The 19123-nt window shown below is 49.7% G+C and overlaps 1 protein-coding gene and 1 long non-coding RNA gene across 5 annotated transcripts in view; one reads left to right on the forward strand and one right to left on the reverse strand.

Annotated features, from left to right (window-relative positions):
• Nucleotides 1-1250: 1250 nt before the first annotated feature.
• On the reverse strand, nt 1251-3927 carry LOC133043909 (uncharacterized). 4 transcript variants are annotated; one of them, XR_009689784.1, is made up of 4 exons: nt 3427-3927; nt 2616-2934; nt 2205-2278; nt 1251-1572 (listed from the first exon to the last, which is right to left on the reverse strand). It is a non-coding gene; the product is annotated as an uncharacterized LOC133043909 (long non-coding RNA). The 4 variants fall into 4 exon arrangements; XR_009689783.1 differs by lacking the exon at nt 2616-2934; XR_009689785.1 differs by having other exon boundaries at nt 2811-3927.
• Nucleotides 3928-4099: 172 nt separating this feature from the next.
• The window catches only part of MYH9 (myosin heavy chain 9), an 85613-nt gene continuing 70589 nt past the window's right edge, over nt 4100-19123 (forward strand). Inside the window, exon 1 of the mRNA XM_061125312.1 lies at nt 4100-4274. The gene's annotated coding sequence lies outside the window, so the exon portion shown is untranslated. The remainder of the gene's footprint in view (nt 4275-19123) is intronic.

Raw genomic sequence — 19123 nt, forward strand, 5'->3', positions numbered from 1 at the left:
CTCCAGGGGGATCTGCCCAACCCAGGGATCGAACCCGGGTCTCCTGCATTGCAGGCAGATTCTTTACCATCTGAGCCACCAGGTAAATGCCTATACAAGTATATTCAATTTTAGAAAATACAGCCAAACACTTTCCCAAAGTGGTTATAGAAACTTACATTCCCATCAGCAATTTATGAGAGATTCAGGAAGTCCCATCTTCGCCAACACATGATATGTTAGTTTCATCCATTCTAGCTGGAGTGGTGCTAACTCACTGTGGTTTTAGCTTGCATTTTGTGATAACTAATGAGGGTTAGCACCTTTTCAATTTGCTTCCTGGCTAGTTATCCTGTCTTATGTAGTACTCATTCAAGTCTGCCCATTAAAACAGAAAAAAAAAGTTGGGTTGTCTGTCTTTTTCTTAACATAGATGTTCTCAATAAATTCTGGATAACACCCTTGCTTTGTATATACGTATTGTAAATATTTTCTCCCAGTCTGTGGTCTGATTTTTCACTCTCTTAAATGTATCTTTTAATGGATGAAAGTTCTTTATTTTAACGAAGTTCAATTTAACAATCTTTTCCTATCATTTATACTTTTTGTGTCTTAAAATTTTTTTAGCCTACTTCAAAGTCATGAAGAACTTTCTTCTAGAAGTTTCACTGTTTAATTTTTACATTTAGGTCTCAGATTTAGGTCTTAGACCTAAGCTTTTCCTCTCAATGGTATAAGAGAAGGAGAAAAAAAATCTATTTCAACATGTAGATAGGCAGTTGATCTAGCACCGTTTATTGAAAAGATCATCTTTGGGACTGCCCTGGTGGTCCACTGGTTGAAACTCTGTGCTCCCAATTCTGAGGGTGTGGGTTCTATTTCTGGTTGGAAAAAACAAAACAAAACAAAACAAAAAAAACAGAATAAATAAAATGAAAAAAAGACCATCTTTTCCCCTTATTTACAGTGGCACCTTTGTAATAAATCAGATGACCATATACATGTTGATCTGTCAATTTTATTTTAAATATGTGTGTGTAGAAAGATTTGAAGGAAATAAGATTTGTTAATAGTTGCTATAGTGAGTTTGTAAGGTTGTAGATACTTCTGATTTATTTTTTAGTATTTTCTCTACCGACCATGGGCTGGCTTCCTGGGTGGTGCCAGTGGTAATGAACCTGCCTGTCATTGCAGGAGATGTAAGAGTTCAATCCCTGGGTTGGGAAGATCCCCTGGAGGAGGAGATGGCAATCCACTCCAGTATTCTTGTCTGGGAAATCCCATGGACAGAGGAGCCTGGCAGGTTACAGCCTGTACATAGGGTCGCAAAGAGTTGGACACAACTGAAGCAACTTAGCACGCATGTACACCAACCACAATACTATTTTAATACTCAGACAAAATAGATAAAATATTTTTCTAAAATACCACCAGGGTGTAGGTTCTAGGGGACAGAGGAAGGGTTAGGTTGGACAGTAAGCAGGAGGGCTTCCTGAAGTAGGAAGGCATCCAGGCTAGTAGATGAGGAGAGAATTCAGAGCTCAGCTGACAGGCCTTCCATCTTCTTAGGGACCTCGGTTTCTGGAGAAGGTGCTGTAGGAGGTTGAAGGTGAGGAAAATGGATACGATCATCATCGATAATGCTCTGTTGTTAAGTACACACTGCTTAGCAGTTTATAATACACTTACAGGCCCACTTCTCCTATGTTCTCCCCAGCAGTCCTGCAGGCAAGGCCCTGTGATTACACCCATTTTATGGATAAGGAAATGGATGCTCTCTGAGTCTTGTTCAAGTATCCACTAAAGACCATTTTATGTCAAGCCTTGTGTCAGTTCTGGGTCCACAGAGACATTTAGGGCATATTTCCTATCTGCTCTCCGGCAGCTCCTAGCTCAGGCAGAGGAAACAGTTAAGTATATCGACAGTTGAAAGCTAATGTAACAGTGCTCAACAGAATATTACTCAGCTACAAAAAGGAATGCATTTGAGTCAGTTCTAATGAGGTGGATGAACCCCTAGTCTATTATACAGAGTGAAGTAAGTCAGAAGGAGAAAGACAAATACTGTATATTAACACATATATATGGAATCTAAAAAGATGGTACTGACGATCCTATTTACAGGGAACAAAGGAGACACAGGTGTAAAGAACAGACTTTTGGACTGGTGGGAGAAGGAGAGGGTGGGATGATTTGAGAGAACAGCATTGAAACATGTACATTACCTCATGTAAAATAGATAACCAGTGTGAATTTGATGCTTGAAGCAGGGCACCCATAGCCGGTGTTCTGGAACAACCTAGAGGGATAGAGTAGAGAGAGAGGTGGGAGGGGGGTTCAGGATGGAGGGGACACGTGTATGCCTATGACGAATTCATATTGATATATGGCAAAAACCATCACAGTATTGTAAAGTAATTATCCAATTAAATAAAGTAAAAAATATTTAAAAAAATCTAGTGTGTTAGTGCTATAAGAGATGAATGCAAGATGATGTTGGGGTGAGTCCCAGTTTTAGAAAAATTATGCAAGTTATATATGCTGCAAAGAAGAACTATTAAACTCATCTTAGTGTGCTTTTCCAATTATTACCTTATGATTAATTATCAGAAAAATTGATCAACTTACTTTCTCACCTGTAATCTCTAAACCTGGCTGATGGTGGACATTTTTATTCTTTTTTAAAAAACTTCATAGGTGAAAAATGGCATTCCATGGAGTTTTGTTTGCATTCAGATGACTCATTTTTTCATAATTACTGGCCATTTTTATTTCTTCTTTTTAAATAGACTGTTCCTTTTTGGACCATTTTTAAAACATTTGGGGTTTACCTTATGGACGCATATTGTTGATATTCACATATTGTTGATAATTCTTTGTCACAGAGTTGCAAAATCTTTTTTCCAGTTTTGTCTTGCCTATAGATCATACTTCTTTTGAAGCTCATTTGGAAGACTGGTTTAGTCACAGTAGGAAGAACATTCCAAAAGTAAAGAGTAATGAGAAATTTTCCCTCTTAGATATAAAATGTATTATAAAGCTACCATCCTTAAAGTATTGTGGAATTGGCACAGGAACACACAGAAAGACGAATGGATACATCTCAGAAACAGATCCAAGAATATATGAGTTGGTAGGTGATGATGGTGTGTGGACAGCTGGCTATTACAAAAATTATATTCAATTTCTTTCCCACTCCAAAATTAAAATGAATTCCAGATGGATTAAAAATGTAACAAAATCTTTCAAAAATTAAAAAAAATTCTGTAATCCTCTTGTTGTGGGCAGTAACACATACACACACAGACACACACACACAGTGGGCTTTGCCAACCTGAAGAACCCCAAGAAAACATTTTGCAACAAATATTTGAAAGGAAGTGTGCGAGTTAACCACGTGGAGGTAAAGAGAGGCTCGGAAGGGCACTCCAGGTTGAAGGAACCCACCGGCGCAGAGGTCTGGAGGCTGAGACTGCAGCGTGCGCACTCCAAAGACAGGGTCAGAAATGGAACTCAGGGCGCTCACAACGGATCCGGGGCTTGAGTCCAGGTCCACCCCCACAGGCCATCTGCATTGTAAAATAGCACTTTTCCCATATATGGTACTTAATATCTGTTCTGGTATCAACAGAATGACATGGGTCAGGGAAAACAGCTCGCGGGGCGGAGTGTCAGCAGCCCGGACTTTCCCAGTCGGCTCCCGCCGGGCCTCGCCCGGAATCAGGCACTGCACCAAAATCCCTGCCGGGAGTCCGCCGAGACTCTGCTCCTCCCGGTTGGATTCTCTTTGTGTCAATCCTTCTCCTGGAACCTAGCGGTTCATTGCGCCCGCCCTAGGGGGCGGGGCTCCCGCCTAGGAAGAGCGGGGGAAGGTGGAGAGGGTGGAGATGGGGGCGGATGGAGAGAACGTATTCCCACCCCTCTGGGCCCATAGGCTCCACCCACTGCCTTTCCACAGGTCAAGCTGTCTGTTCATCATGACCAGCAGCTGGTTGGAGTGGGTGAGACAGCTCGGGGGCGGGCTCGTCCCTTCAGGCTCCGCCCCGCAGCCGGCGCCGGGCTCGGAGTGGGCGCGCTCTGAGAGGGGCGGGGCGGGAGGGCGGCGAGGAGCCGCGCAGGGTGCGGTGAGGCGCGCAGATCCTAGTTGTTCCTGGGCAGGGCACTGAAGGCTGAGCGAGGCTGACCTGCTGCAGCTCCCGCCTCGCGCGCTCGCCCCACCCCGCAGTCGCCCGAGCGCTCGAGGAAGCCCTCTCGGGAGAAGCAGCGCCTGTTCCCCGGGGCAGATCCAGGTTCAGGTGAGCGAGCCCCACCGGCGGGTCCCGCCCCGAGCGGGCGAGCGGGGGTGGCGGGGACCGGACGCGCGGAGTCTGGGCGAGAGGGCCGATGAGTGGTTTTCGGCCTCCGCGCGGCCGGCGACCAGGCGTGGGTGGGGGAGAACGGGCTGGGCACCCTTCACGGAGGGGCCCCGGGACCCTCGCGCGGATGCTCGGTGAAGACGCTGACGGAAGCGAGACCGGGGAGCCGAGGAAGGCATGGGGCCGGGCGCTTCCCGGAAACCCTCCGTACCCCCTACCCGCCCTCCCGCCGGCGCACCCCGCCGCCTGGGCACCCGGGAGCCTCGACCTCCCCCTGCCGCCAGGGCACGCGCCCCGCCCTCGCCTCGCCCAGTGCCCAAGTTGGGCAAACTTTTTAACCCCTTCCGGGCAGCCTCTGTCCCTTGGACCCAGCCGCTCGGGCGAGGTTCAGGTGGGGGGCTCGGGGCGGCGGCTCCTTGGGAAGTTTCCGTGCGTTTTCGAAACGGAGGTAGCGGGCAGGCGGGGACCGTTTGGCAGCTGTCAGGGCGTCCTCCTGAGTCAGAATCGGACAGTCCTGCAGCAGACATTGCGCTCGGCTCGATTTCCGCCCTCGGCTCCCGACTTCCTCATTCGCTCGGGTGCGATCGGCTGGGCGGAGGAGGGGGACCGGGAGAGGTGCGGCCGGGTGCTTGGGAAAGGGACCCGGCGGGGATCCTGGCTCGAGGCAGGGAAGACGTCCCCCTCCCTCACAGATCCGCATCCTTTGACTTTTGGCCTCTGCTTCCGGGGAGAGGGAGGCCGGGGAAGGCCAGCACCAATCTCCGCGACCCTGGCGCGCACCTGATTCCAGCGCACCTGCGGGCCCGCCCCAGCAGGGCGGGGGCGGGGAGAGTTGGGCCCTGCTCCTCGAGGATCCGGTCTGGGCTATTGCATCGTGCCCGTTTGGGCCAGATCCAGGGTTTTCTACTTACCGCCCCCACCTCCCCCCAAGTGTCTCGGTGCAGGGTCCTGATCTCATGCTGTCCATGGGCCACGCCCAGGGCAGGACTGCACCCCCCACCCCCCTGCGCTTTCCCCCCGGCCCCCCTCCCCCCCCGCCGGCCCCCCCAAGAGCCCAAGTGTCTCAGAGACGGAGTATCTTCCTGGACTAGGTTGCCGGTTGTCTTGAGGTGGGGGCAGGTTGAGCGCCCGGGCTGCTATCTGCGGCCCCACCCAACCGGTGTGGGGAAAAGGTTCCCGGGAAGTCCCAGGTCCTAGGCACCGGCGGATCTCTCTCCGCTGGGCAGTTGAGAGACCCAGCCGCTTCTGGGTTCACTGCACCCTTTCCTGGGCTTAACAGGATTGCAAAGTAACTGTTGAGTAACTGTTGAACGGGAGGAACCGTAGCGCCTTCCTGCAACACTATGACCATTTCTGAGTGCTGTCTGAGCCTGTAACCTCACTGGGTGGTTTATTCCCTTTATGGTAAGGAGGGAGGCTGCTTTAAGGCCTATTTAGACAGTCACTTGATTAATATTAGTCAATTTATATACAAGGCTGCTGGGAGTGGGGGGAGGGTACACAGATGTGTAATTGAGCAAATATTTAACTGGCTCCTCTGTGCCAGAGACTCTGCCAGGTGGTGGGGGGTGTGAAGTTGAGTAAGACCTGGCCTGTGCCCTGGGGCATTTAGGGAAGAGCCAAGACAAATCCGTAGATGACTCTAAGGTGAGGCGAAGATGATAGAGACCCTAGAAGGGTGCTGTGAGTCATGGGATGGGGAGAAGGGAGCCAGCCTGTCCTACAGGGGGCCCAGAGGCCTCTGCCCTGGGGGAGTTTACAGTCCTCAGGGGGAAATAGAGGCCCAGTGACTGAGATGCAGAAGCTGCCTGTGATGAGTGTCTCAAACAGGCCTCAGACAAAGGACTCGAGGAATTCTGAGAGGGGCCGCTTCTGTCTGGGATGAGAAGGGAAGCTGCCTCGAGGAAGGAGGACATGGCAGGTTTGCCAAACCGAGGCAAGCATTCAGTGTTGGAAAGTGAGGACTCATTTATGATAATTGAGGTGTAATTAAAAACGTCAAGAGATTGCTCAGTGTAATTTGAGAGCCGCTGTGCCCCCCAGATGGCTGCAGGGTGACATCAAAAAAGCTCTGTTCTTCAGATTCAGCAAGTCCCGGCAGTGCCATGGCAGATCCAGGTGCTCAGATTGGCAGGCAGTGTTTGGGGAAGGGCAACCCCCAGAGGTGTGTTCTGTAGGGCTCCTTGTCTGAAGGGCAGGTGAGAGTAGAGAAAAAGAGAGGGGCAGGGCTTTCTGACTTTTATTTTTTATTTTTAAACTTTTAACCTAAGGGGTTGGAGATGGGACAACTTCCCTCTCACTGGATGAAGGACGCATGTTAATCACAGCCTGCCTCTCTCTTGCTCGTTCTTGCTCCAGAAAAAAACAAAACACAGATCTGTTAGCTTTTTAAAAGGAGAAAAGCACACTCAAAAAATGCTGCATTGTTGTGTCGCCTGGTGGAGGGTATTGCTAGAAGCCAAGCTAACTGTGCTTTCTTCACTTCCTCTTCTAGCTAATCCTTCCATCAAGTACTTAAGACAGCCCTTACCAGCTTGACATCTTTATTTCAAAAGGAGAGGAGGGGTTGGCTGTTGTTTTCCTCTGAGCCTGGCCCTACCCTTCTCTTGGAGGGGGGTGGGGGGCAGCGGAGAGAAACCCCAGGCAAAGGAAAAAAAGAAAAAACAAAAATCCAGGCCTTGACAGCTTGCTCCAAAGCATCATGTTCCAAAAATATTTAGAATAACAAAATCTGTGTGTCGTCTTAATTAAACAAACATCCTAATTTGCTGAGCATAAAACAGCATCTCTGCCCACAGGGGCAGGAAGTGCATTTTCCCTTTGTGCAGCCCCAGAGAGTCACTGCCTCTCGGCTTTAACCCTTGGTGTGCTGAGTCCCTGGGCTTAAGCCCTCTGGTGACAATGGAGTGGAACCCCGGCTGCCCCCTGGGAAGCAGTAGGCTTGCGACTTAACGGGATCCGGTTCTTCATTAGAGCTGGGAAGGGTGGAGTCCTGAGTTTTGGCACTAGATAGCGTTCAGATCCTGATCTTGCCACTTATATGACTGTAGGCAAGTCACTTAACCCCCCAAGCCTCAGTGTCCTTATCTGTAATACAGGAGTCATGATACCCATCCTATGGGGTTAGATGTGAGAACTAAAAGAAATTAAGTATGTACAGGGCCTGAGACATAGTGACTGTATACATTTTTAAGAAAATATATGTGATCAGTCTTCATTCCCTGGGTTGTCAGGTAGGGAGACAGGATAGGAAGGGTAGATGGTTCTCCTGGCTCCTAGCTCAATGCTCTTTCTGCTTCTAAAAATGATGTGTGTTGTGTGTGTGTGTTGCTCATGGACCACAAAGCCTGAGAGGTAAAAACACAGGTGGTTCCCAGGCCCATCTGCTGATGCTCTTGGATGCCCTTGGTGATGAGTTTGTGCTCACTAGCCTTGTTGCAGGGCCCTGGCTCAGGCAGAAGATACACAAACTCACTGCGTTTTAGTTCTCAGACACAGCTTCCGTGGTCTAGGGGAGAGCTCAGGGGTGACATGGAGGAACATTGGACTTAGTGTCTGGAGGCCTGGCTTCCGGCTCTGGCCCTGGTTGGGGGTACATTTGATTTTGCTAGAAGGTGCGTACTGCTTCACAGAGACACCATGCCAGTTTATGTGTCTGCCAGTTACACCCAAGAGTGCTTGGGAAGTTGAGACAGGCAGGAATTTAAATTTCTCCATGATGCCCCAGTTTCTTAGGGGGCCTCACGCCCTACTGATGGGGTCTAAGTTGTAACAGCTCTCTTTATAGAAGGTAGCTGGGCAATATCTGTCAAAACATGGTCCTTCTGACTGATTTCTAGGAACTCAAACATGCAAAAGGAAATGTCCAAGGATATTCTTTGTAGCATTGTCTAGAGAAAGACAGGAAATAAGCTAACTGCCCATTAAGAAGGTCAAATAAATCATGGTACAGCTGCACAGTGGGAATCCTTGAAGCCCTTAAAAGAAACTGAGACTGACCTATAGGCACTGATTGGGCATGCTCTCTAAGATATATTTTAAGTGGATACAACTTGATACAAAGTGGGATACATGTTGCTCCCTCCTGTGCAAATCATGGTATGATGCCTCTGCTCTGTTCATGGAAAGCTACAGAAACCCAAGTAACAGTGGTTGCCTCTAGAAAAGGCCCAGGAAGCCAGAGCCTGGGGTGAGTATTGCTTTTTCCACTAAATACCTTTTTACATGTATTGACTACTTAAATAGTCAGAAATTGAAAATTTTGTTAGTTTTATTAGCAACAAAAATAAGTGGTTGGCTGGCCAGTCTTGGGGGTCTCTGCTTTTAAAATGCATTGCTTGAGATCCCAGATTGCATACTGAGTGCCTGCCACGTGCAGGGGAGGAGGAAGGGTCTTAAAAATGGACTGAATTGCTCTGTGGTTGGAACATTTTGGGGCCTGTTTTCTTCTCCATGATGTCATATTATCACCAGAGTAACCCCTTTAAACAAATGTCTTCTCTGATCCTTTCCCTTGGTTTCTGGAAAATGGTGGATGCCTTGATTGCCTTTTCTCTGCTGTATGGGAAAAGGAAACCCACGGGGCGCGTCTGGAATGTATTCTGGGAAGTCCTTTTGCCAGCTTTCCCACAATCCCCCTGGCTCCACGCTGTCCACTTGTCCTTTTCTGGGGAGCCCATCCTGACCAGGAGGCCAGAACAGACCTTTATTCTCTTGGGTCTTCCTCATTTGTAAACTTGGGGTCATTGCAACCCACCCCATCTCCAGTTGTCCCTCAGAGATCCAGCCTATGGTCTTTATGTATTAATAACATCGGAAAAGCTCAAACTCTCAAGAAAATGTGATCAGAGGAGGGTTTTGAATTGGAGAGCCCCGATCCCCTTCTCAAGGAGGACTGCCGTAACCTTGCACAGTGTGGGCCCCGGAGAAGACTCAGGCTCTGCTCACTCCCGAGCTGGCTCTTTTCTGTAGCACAGCTGGTGGAAGACCCCTTTAGGGTCACAGGCAGGCCTGTGTCCCTGCCAGGCAGCTCTAGGCCTCCTGAAAGGTGATGTGAGTCACACATGAGTATGCACAGTGAGCCTGGATCTAAAATGGGCCTGCCACTCCATAGGCGGGTGGTTTGAAGGCAGGATGCCAGCCTGTATCTGCCCCCTTCTGTCTGCCCCCACCTGCCCCTCAGGCTTTGATGGCACCAGATACTTGGGGAGCTGCCCCCTTTGTCTGATGCAGGTCTCTTTAAAAAGTAGCTGAGGCAGGCCGGCTGCTGTCAGAAAGCCTCAGGCCCCTGTTCTGCTGACTGGTGTCTGTGCCTGAGCACCCGGGGTGAACACAGCACACCCAGGCCTAGGCAGGTGGGCCCAGAAAAGGCTCCGGCCAGCCTTTGGCTGAGGGCCTAGCCATCTAGGGAGTTCTCACGACAGTGCCCTCAGCAATTGTCTTCATCTGCAGCCCTGGGTGGGGAAGCCTTCCTCTGCAGCTGGACAGACCCTTGCAGGGTCTTCTGGAAGTTGCCACTGAAGGGTGTGGCTTCCTGCCTGGGCAGGTGGGGCTGCAGCCTGCAGGGAAGTTGAAGTGCTCTTGAGCTTCCCCTCCCTTCCCTCTCGAAGGTCACTTCCTTGGTGCCTCTTGGGTGCCTCTCACTTCCTTGGTGCCTCTTGGTCCTTATGGTTCTTACCCTGCTGCCCAGAGAAACAGGGGGCCTCTGCGAGGCAGGTCCCTCTCTTACCTCCATGGACATTATTTTGGAAACTTCCATCTCATGTTTCCTTTTTCTTTCATTTAACTGTAATTCTGAATGATGCCCGGCTTAAAAGAAAAATCAACAGGGACTTCCCTGGCAGTCCAGTGGTCCAGACTGCCACTGCAGGGGGCACAGGTTCCATCCCTGGTCCAGGAACTAAGATACCATATGCCAAAAAAAAAAAAAAAGAGAAATCAGCAGCGACAGTACAATCCTCCCTACTGAATTTACTTAGGATTGTAGAGTGTCTGAGATGGAAGGGATCCTGTGTGTATGTGCTCAGTTGCATAGTCGTGTCTGACTCTGCGACCCCGTGGACCATAGCCTGCCAGGCTCCTCTGTCCATGGGATTTTCCAGGCAAAAATACTCGAGGGGTTTGCCATTTCTTTGTCCAGGGGATCTTCCCCAGCCAGGGATCGAACCTGTGTTTCCTGCATTGGCAGGTGAATTCTTTACAACTGAGCTCCCTGGGAAGCTCAGAAGGGATCTTAGGGATATTGTAATTTTCAGTCCTCCCACTGCTGTAGCCCCGCCCATGAAGCTCATTCTGAGTTAGTAGAAAGCTCTGGCCCCTGGTTTCCCTCAACCCCAGTGCCTTTCAGAATCACATGGCCTCATTTGAAAGTGTTTCTGAGCTGTTATCATGCCTTTCCTCGCCTTTACACACTGTTCAGCCCAGCAACACGTACTTAGCTCCTTTCATCTTCTCTTAAGTCTGTTCTTCCACACCCTTAATCGTTTTCTTTTGGGGGCTGAGGGGGGGGGAGGGGCCCAAGAGTTAAGAAATGGGGTGGGAAGTGGTTTGAGTTTCTTTGAACTTCTTCCAGTTGGACAGTACCACTTGGGCTGGAAGTTCCTGTGGCTCAAAAATCAATATTTCACATGGGGCAGCGCCAGGCAGCGGGTGGGCCACTCAGAGCCACATCAGCTTTCCACTGCCCTGCAGCCAGTCCTGGTTTCTAGTAATTGTAAGTCACTTAAGGTCTTGGGTGGTGGATTAGTTGTATTTTCGATATAAAACCCATGTAGAGGGAACCACACCAGGGCTTTGGGCTCTGGCAGAGCTGGGACCAGACCCCTGCCTTTGCTCCTGCTGTTAGGCTGGAGCCTCAGCTTCCTCATTGGCCACATGGAGATGCCACTTTTATGGGCTTGTTGTAACTTGCATAGAGACACGCCAGGTGGCTCAGTTCTTTCCTCCTCTTCCTCCCCTTTTCAGGTTGTCACCAACATCCTCTGTCCTTGGGTGGTAGGAGATGCATGTTTAGGTTTTAAAGATTTTAAATTAAGCCTGTCCCTTAATGATAAGGCATGGTGAGATGACTGAGGAACCTGTGGAAAGATTCCTTGAGCTTATAGAGACTGAGGTTTTCCAAGCCTATGACCTCTGCATTCTTCTTCCCAGATCACACAGTTCAGCTGGTGACGCAGATCTGAACTGGTTTAAGCATTTTAAAAAAAGCTGTTACAAGGCTGCCGAGGCACCTTTATTTCGAGTTGTCTGGTGTTCAAAAGCCACTGAGTTTCCTGTGTTTTGCATAAGGCCCTGGGCTGGAGAAGGCAGCTTCCTGTCTGATAAACATAAAGAGGCGTTTGGAACCATTTGGGTGACTTAATCTAACTGAGCTGAAATGGGGGCAAAGGCTAAACTGGGAGGTCAGAAGTAGGGTCTTGTTTCATCTCTTTATCCCCAAGTCCTCACCAGCGCCCTGCATGGACTTGACCCCTCGTCCTTGTTGCATGAGTGGAGTTCAAGCCTCACTGGTACTTACCTGTAAGCTTGGGATGTGAAGGCCTGGGCAGCCGAAGCTCTAGAATGCCACTTAGTGATCTCTCTCACAAAAGGCAGTGCTCAGTACTCATCTGAAAATTCCTGGGATAGGAAAGTTGGTAGCAGGGAGCTCTTTTTCTTTTTGTCTTGTTGCAGAGAGCTCTTTTAAAGTTTTGTCTATTTTTCAGTATTGAAGAGTCAGCTATTGGGTATGGTGATCCCAAATTTCTGGGCCAAGTCAATCATCAAAGACACCTTGGACTCCTTCCTGCTGCATGACCTGCCCTGTGCTGGACCTGCTGGGCTTTAGTGGGAACAAGGGCAGAGAGCCTGCCTCTGGTTCAGGAGCCTGACTCTCCACTAGGGAGTTGGGACATGGGGACAGAAACTTGGGACATAAGACGGCTTCTGTCATCTTGAGTGAGCGGGGATTTCTGGGCATCTTGAGCTTCCTGGAGGCTAGAATTGCCTGGTGGGGAGGAGGGAAGATGGGGAAGGAAGGAAGGAGCTCTGGTGGGAGGGTGCTGGCTGGGAATCAGGATGTCTGGGCTGAAGTCCAAGTCCAGCTCTACCAATAAAGGTAATAATAATAAGAGTTAAGTTTTATTGACCACTTGTTATGTACCAGGTACTGTGTTAGTGTTTTTACATGATTCTCTCATTTACTTCTTCCCTCATTTCTGGGAGGTAGGAAGTTTGCCCCCATTTTACAGATGAGGAGACTGAGCCTGATTCACACTCATGTGCTCTGACCCCTGTGTGACCTTGCAGATGCCCTTCACTCCTGGGCTTACCTGTTGTCACTTGACAGTGAGGGGTTGGACTGGTTCCCAAGCCTCCTCCCTCCCCCGTGGCCAGGAACTAATGAGAGGAGCAGAACTTTTGGAGCTGCGGCAGAACCGGGCGAGGTTGATAGTGCTGCCTTGGCTGCTGACTTCACCTTTAACCTCAACCGGCCATTTTTCAAGTGTGTGTGGTGAGCCTCGGCTGCTGGGCCTGCCTGCCATTGGAGGGGCCCTGGCTGATCACTGGGAGCCGGCCAGCCAGAGAGCCCGCCACCATCTCCATACTGGGCGCTTCTTGACCTCAGTCCACTGGCAGAGTGATTCCTTCCTGCTTCATGTGTCTGTCTGTCTGTCTGTCTGCTCATTTAGTGACTGCTCCTCAGAGCGTTACAGTGTGTGCGGGGTGCTCCTGGGCTCTGAAAATAAGGAGGGGAAGGAATCAGGGACTCTTGTTTCCAGGAGCTCTTAGTGTCCCACTAGAAGGCTGCGGGCCCAGGGGGATCTGAGAAAGCTTCCTGGAGAAGGCGGCATCTGAGCTGGTTTGGAAGGTGGGGATGTGGCACAGCATGTCCAGGGAACAGGGCTGGGACCTGTGCAGTTGCTCAGACTTCAGCGGAGCTTTGTGCAAGGGTGATTCAGGTCGCCAAGGCCCTCTGAGTCACTCTGGGCTAGTAAGAGATTTCCTCTCCTTGTAAGTGGCTCTGGGCCCCAGCCCCATCTCGAAGCCCCTTAAGCAGCCCCAATGGCCCATTAAGGCTTGCTCCCCTATGCCGTTTCCTGGGAAATGTGGGGGTGCAGGATTCCATTCCCAGGGCCTTAACCTCTTGGATGCCTGCTGGGAATTCTGCCTGTGCCCTCTGGTTATGTGGTCAGCCAGCTGAAGGACTTGGGAGGAGATTTTTTCATGGAGTGTTGAGAGAGACATAATTGTTACTGGAATCAGTTCCTTTTTTAAAGAAAAAGAAAAGGGGGTGGAGGTTTGTTTATAGCACAAATAATGTAGCAGCAAAACTAGCAAGAAACAGATTTGCCCCTCACCCTGTCCACCCTTTGCATCTTTCTGGGTTTCCTGTCCATAGACATGCATACTTTGCAAAATTAAATACTAAAATTAAATATTACATTAGATATTGTTGTGTGTTCTAACTTAGTGCTGTAATATAAAGTTTCCTATGTTGCAACAGGCTCCACAATTAATATTTTAATGGCTATGTTATGGTCTACTGTGGGAAAGAACCATTACTGACTTTGCCAGAAAGTTCCATGGGTTTTATTGAGTCTCTTGGAAATTCATTCATTCAGTAAATGTATCCTGAGCATCTGTTTTAGGAAAGAAACTGCTGGGTGCCTAGGATGAGACATTCCAGGCCCTGCCCTCAGGGGGCTCACAGTCTACACCCAGGGAAGAAGCACCTCACTTGGCTGTTGTGGGTTGTGATGGGGGTGAGCATGGGAGAAAGTGGCTGCTTAGACGCCCAGGTTGAATTGATGAAAAACAGGTAAAACCACTTTGTCATCAGCGACGAGAAAGCACAGGAACTTGGACTTGGTAGAGCTTTCTGGGCTCACTGGAGGGATATCTTCATGTCCCCCCCACTACCTGAGTGGTTCATACAGGTCTGGGCCAGAAGACACATGGGGAGTTGGGGTGGGATTGGGAGGAGTGAGTGACAGCCTCCACGGGACCTTGTCAACGGAGAGGCTGGGGAACTAGCCCCTGGCCTTCCGGAGGGAGGCCTTGGTGACCATGAGTGGCAGGCAGCTGAGAGGAGGGGCAGTGAGGGTGGGGTGGGATGTCTGTGAACTGTCCAAAGCCAGGCAGGCCACCTGGGCTCTGCTGCGGCTCCTGCCTCAGGGGAAGGAACCAGTTGCAGCAACAAGTTGCAACAGTGTAGTTTTGTTGTAAAGAGGAAGTTTCAGAATCCCAGTGGCTGCTTGTGAGCAGGAAGATGTTTACAACCATGAAGGAGCTATTTGCCACTCCATGCAAGTGGAGAAGATGGGTGGTTAAGGGCCTGGAAACTGGAATGCTGTGTCTTTGCTCTGGCATTCTCTTCCATTCCAGATAAATGACTTCCTTGCTGCCATTTCTTCACTCTTTACATCTCATTGCTGTACTGGTCCCCCCAGCCCCAACTCCCAGCTCAAGGGAGCCACTTGGCAAGAATTCTGCTATCTTCTTAGAGAGCAGGAAAGAACCCCCTACCCGGGGAGTGAGAAGGCCAGGGTGGGACATGGTCACTTGGACACTTCTGTGGTCCTGTTGCAGGTTTTGCCAACCTCATCGGGTCCCCACTCTAGGCTGCAGTGGGGTTTTGGATCAGTACTAGGTCTGTAGGGTTGAGGTTTGAGTAGAAGAGCTCTGTCGTGGACCTCAATTCCCTCCCCTCCCCCCTCCCCCCCCACCCCCACCCCCGCCCCCGCCATTAAATACACACTCAGAAAACCAAAAACAAACTCTAAACTTAACCTGTCTTTTACATATTGACTTAAAATTACTAATAAGAACAACACATTGGCTGGGGATTTCAGCACTTAGTATATTATAATGTTCCTTAGTGGTTGAGATGAGGTCCATTGTGTATCTTTTTTACATCTCCTGTCACCTTGTTTACACTACTGTTTGGTAGTGATTATAGGCTAGAGATTACCTTTGAATTTATACTATTTTAAATTATTTACTGGCTTTTATATTGGAGGAGGAGAGGTGGGTACAGGAATAGAGAATTAGATAAAGCAGAAGGCCGCAGTGGAGCATAGGGAAGGGAGTGGGTGACTCTAGAAGTAGCAGCTGGGTTTAAATCCCATTTCACTCAGTTTATTTATTCATTAAATATGTATCAAATGCTGGCTGTGTGCTGGAGACTGTTTCGGTTCTGTGGATACATGATTGGATAGAAGTAACCAAAGCGTGCCTTTGACATTCCAGTGGGGAAGAGCAGATGGCAGCCAGACAGACAGGCTCACTGTGGCAGGTCATTATGCTGTGGAGAATGATGATCAGGTGAAGGCATGTAGGAAGAATCACAGACCTGGTAACTTAAACAACAGAAATTTACCTCTCACAGTTCCAGAGGCTGGAAGTTCAAGATTAAAGTGCCTGTAGGGTTGGTTTCCACTGAGGTCTCTCTCCTTGGCTTACAGTCAGCCCTCCTCCCTGCTGTGTCCCTGTGTCTGAACCTCCTCTTCTTCTTAGGACACCAGTCAGATTGGATTAGGGCCCACTCTTACTGTCTCCTTTTCACCTAATACGTCTTTAAAGACCCTCTGTCCAAATGCAACCACATTCTGAGGTCCTGGGGGTTAAGGCTGCAACAGGTGAATTTGAGGGGGAGCACAGAACAGTCCATAAGAGGGGAGAAGGGAGGGGGAGTGTGTGTGTCAGAGGAGGCCTCTCTAACCTAGGGACCCACTGATGGAGACTCAAGACTTTTCTCTGCTTTACCAGTTGTTTCTTTAACTGCTTTGAACCCCAGTTTGCTCATCTGTAAAATCTGGTTAATATTGATAAACCCATCTCTTGGTGTCCTTTGGGCAGCTAAAGTGTGGAAGGCACTCTGTGCACTGTCTGATTTGTGAGGCACCCCAGTAAACGTGTCCCCACACCCTCTCCTGCCTTCCCTTTTCCTTCTGTCCGCTTTCATCCTCTCTTGAGTTCCACTCGTTGTCATCAAAGTGCTTCAGTAACTGGGCCCACGGAATGGACTGGGGATGGACCAGTTTCTAGGTCTCTCTGCCTTCCTTATAGTGATGGCACACACACACTGCCCACCCCCGCTGCCCCAACACCCTGCCCCTTCTTGTGGACCAAGCATTCTTGGAGATGGCCTCCCCTCTGATGAGCCATACACACTGCTTTTATGTGAGGAAGGGGAAAGGCTTGTGGTAAACCGGTGCAGAACTATAAATCTAGAGTCCCAGTTGCTGGCCGAGGTGTTGGATGGCTGCCGGGAGAGCTTCCCTTGCTCTGGCAGTGCCCCTGCCTCCCCGCGCTGGTCTCCGTCTTAGCCCTTCTTGACCATACTTGCTGGTGTCCCTGCCTCTGTTACAGGAGTTGCCTCTGGGACCCTTAGCAGTGCACGTGGCCCATGATAAGCACTTAGTACATACCCAAGAAACAGCTGGATGTCTTTCATTTTGTCCATTTTTAACAAGTCAGTTTTCATCTATTTTTTAAAAAGGTATTTATTTTATTTATTATTTATTTGTTTGGCTGTGCTGGGTCTTAGTGGCAGCATGTTGGATCTAGTTTCCCAACTAGGGATCAAAGCCAGGCTCCCTGAGTTGGGAATGTGAACCAACTTCTACTGGACCACGAGGGAAGTCCCAAATCTTTTTTTTTTTTTTTTAATCACTATGAAGGTTGAAGTCACACTCAGGTTATTGCATATGAAGTCTCCCAATCCCACCAAAGTGATGGTATTAATGTTCCCATTTTGTTGTTGTTCAGTTGCTCAGTAGTGTCCAACTTTTGTGACCCCATGGACTGTAGCACACCAGGCTTCCCTGTCCTTCACCATCTCCCGGAGCTTGCTCAAACTCCTCTCCATTGAGTGGGTGATGCCATCCAACCATCTCGTCCTGTCAGTCCCTTCTCCTCTTGCCTTCAGTCTTTCCCAGCATCAGGGTCTTGTCTAATGAGTCACCTCTTTGAAAGTATTGGAGCTTCAGCTTCAGCTTTAGCATCAGTCCTCCCAGTTAATATTCAGGATTGATTTCCTTTAGGTAGATCTCCTTGCAATCCAAGGGACTCTGAAGAGTCTTCTCCAGCACCACAGTTCAAAAGCATCAATTTTTTGACATTCAGCCTTCTTTATGGTCTAACTCTCACATCCATGCATGACTACCGGAAAAAACATAGCTTTGACTAGATGGACCTTTGTTGGCAATGTCTTTGCTTTTTAATCTGGTGTCTAGGTTTTGTCATAGCTTCCAAGGAGCAAGTGTCTTAATTTCATGGCTGCAGTCAACCATCTACAGTGATTTTTGGAGCCCAAGAAAATAAAGTCTGTCATTATTTCCGTTATTTCCCCATCTATTTGCCATGAAGTGATGGGACCGGATGCCATGATCTTAGTTTTTGAATGTTGAGTTTCAAGCCAACTTTTTCACTCTCCTCTTAGTTCCTTTTCGCTTTCTGCCATAAGGGTGTTGTCATCTGCTTATCTGAGGTTATTGTTGCCATTTTAGAACTGGGGGAATTGAGGCTCAGAGAAGCTAAGTGCCTTGACCCAGGCAGCAGGTGAGAGATCCCAAGTCTTCTCCCTGCTCTTCTAATTTTCAGGCCAATCATTTTCTATATCTGCTTCCATTGCCTTTCCTGCCCTGTCGTCCTGCTTGACCCTGTAAGTGTTTGTGAAGCTAGGGGCTTGTAGACTTCAGGCTTTTGTATACAGTGGCTGTTGGCCTGGTGACTCCCTGGCTTCTGGTGTCAGGTGTAAAGAACCCATCTAAGAAAGGGCAGTGGGCAGCAGGTGGGGGTGGAAGGCCAGTGTGTGACCTGGGCACAGCCTGGCTTCTGAACGGATCCATAGCTGCTTCCCCCTCAGCCTTCCAGCACTGCTGCCACCTCCTAGCCATCTCCTGGCCGCCTCCGAGCCCATCAGCCTGCTATTCTCAGCCTGCCTTCTGCCCAGAGCTGGGCCTGCCACCCACCAACCGTCTCCTGTGTTTGCCAGGGTGAGGAGGAGGTAGCTGTGCCTTGCCAAGTGCTCATGAAGAATGCCTCATCATGGGATTAATTACTGGCCGCCGAGCATGGTGGAATTCATCAGGCCCCATCCTTGTTGTGGCTTCACACCTCCAGCCTCCTTCCCTACACACCTGAGACAGATCCGTGTGTTAGAGGCTGAAAAATGGTGACTCTCTTCCCCTCTAAAGCAAGTTGCAGGCTTTAATTATCCTTGGGTTGAAATGGCAGAGAGCCCCCCACCCCCCCCACCCCCGCCCCCGCCCACCCGCCTTTCTGGCTTTCAGACAAGAATCTGAAGAATGTGATACTCTCTTTTGGACCTGAGCAAGGATCAGGGATCAGGGGCTGGGGCAGGATTCTAGGCCCTTCCGGGGCTTTAGCAGGCGGCCTTTGTGCTTTTGGACCTGGGACATTCCACAGTGGTTGTGGTCCGCAGGCGCATTAAATTCTTGCCTCCTCAGTGGGATCCTCCGGGGCAGCTGGGAGGGGCTGGGGGAGAAACTCCCCTCCCAACACACTCGTCTTAGAGAAATCGGGTTAAAGGAGTTTGCAAGGGGTTGGGCCCAGGGGGTCGGTGGCAGCCAGGAGGACTGCATCTGCCGCTCTGCTTCTGGAGGTTCTGGAGGGCAAGGAAGCCTGTGGGTCGTCCCAGGCTCCCTCCTGTTCCTGACCCATCACTCACTGCTGCTCACCAGACCTTCTTACCAACTTTGCTGGCTGCTCCGGGGCACCGACAGCTACTACTCCCTCTGCCCTGGAGCAAGTCACTAAAATCTCCTGGGCTTTGGCTTTGCAAA

The sequence above is a fragment of the Dama dama genome, chromosome 22, assembly GCF_033118175.1.
Source record: "Dama dama isolate Ldn47 chromosome 22, ASM3311817v1, whole genome shotgun sequence".
NCBI classification, from domain to species: domain Eukaryota; kingdom Metazoa; phylum Chordata; class Mammalia; order Artiodactyla; family Cervidae; genus Dama; species Dama dama.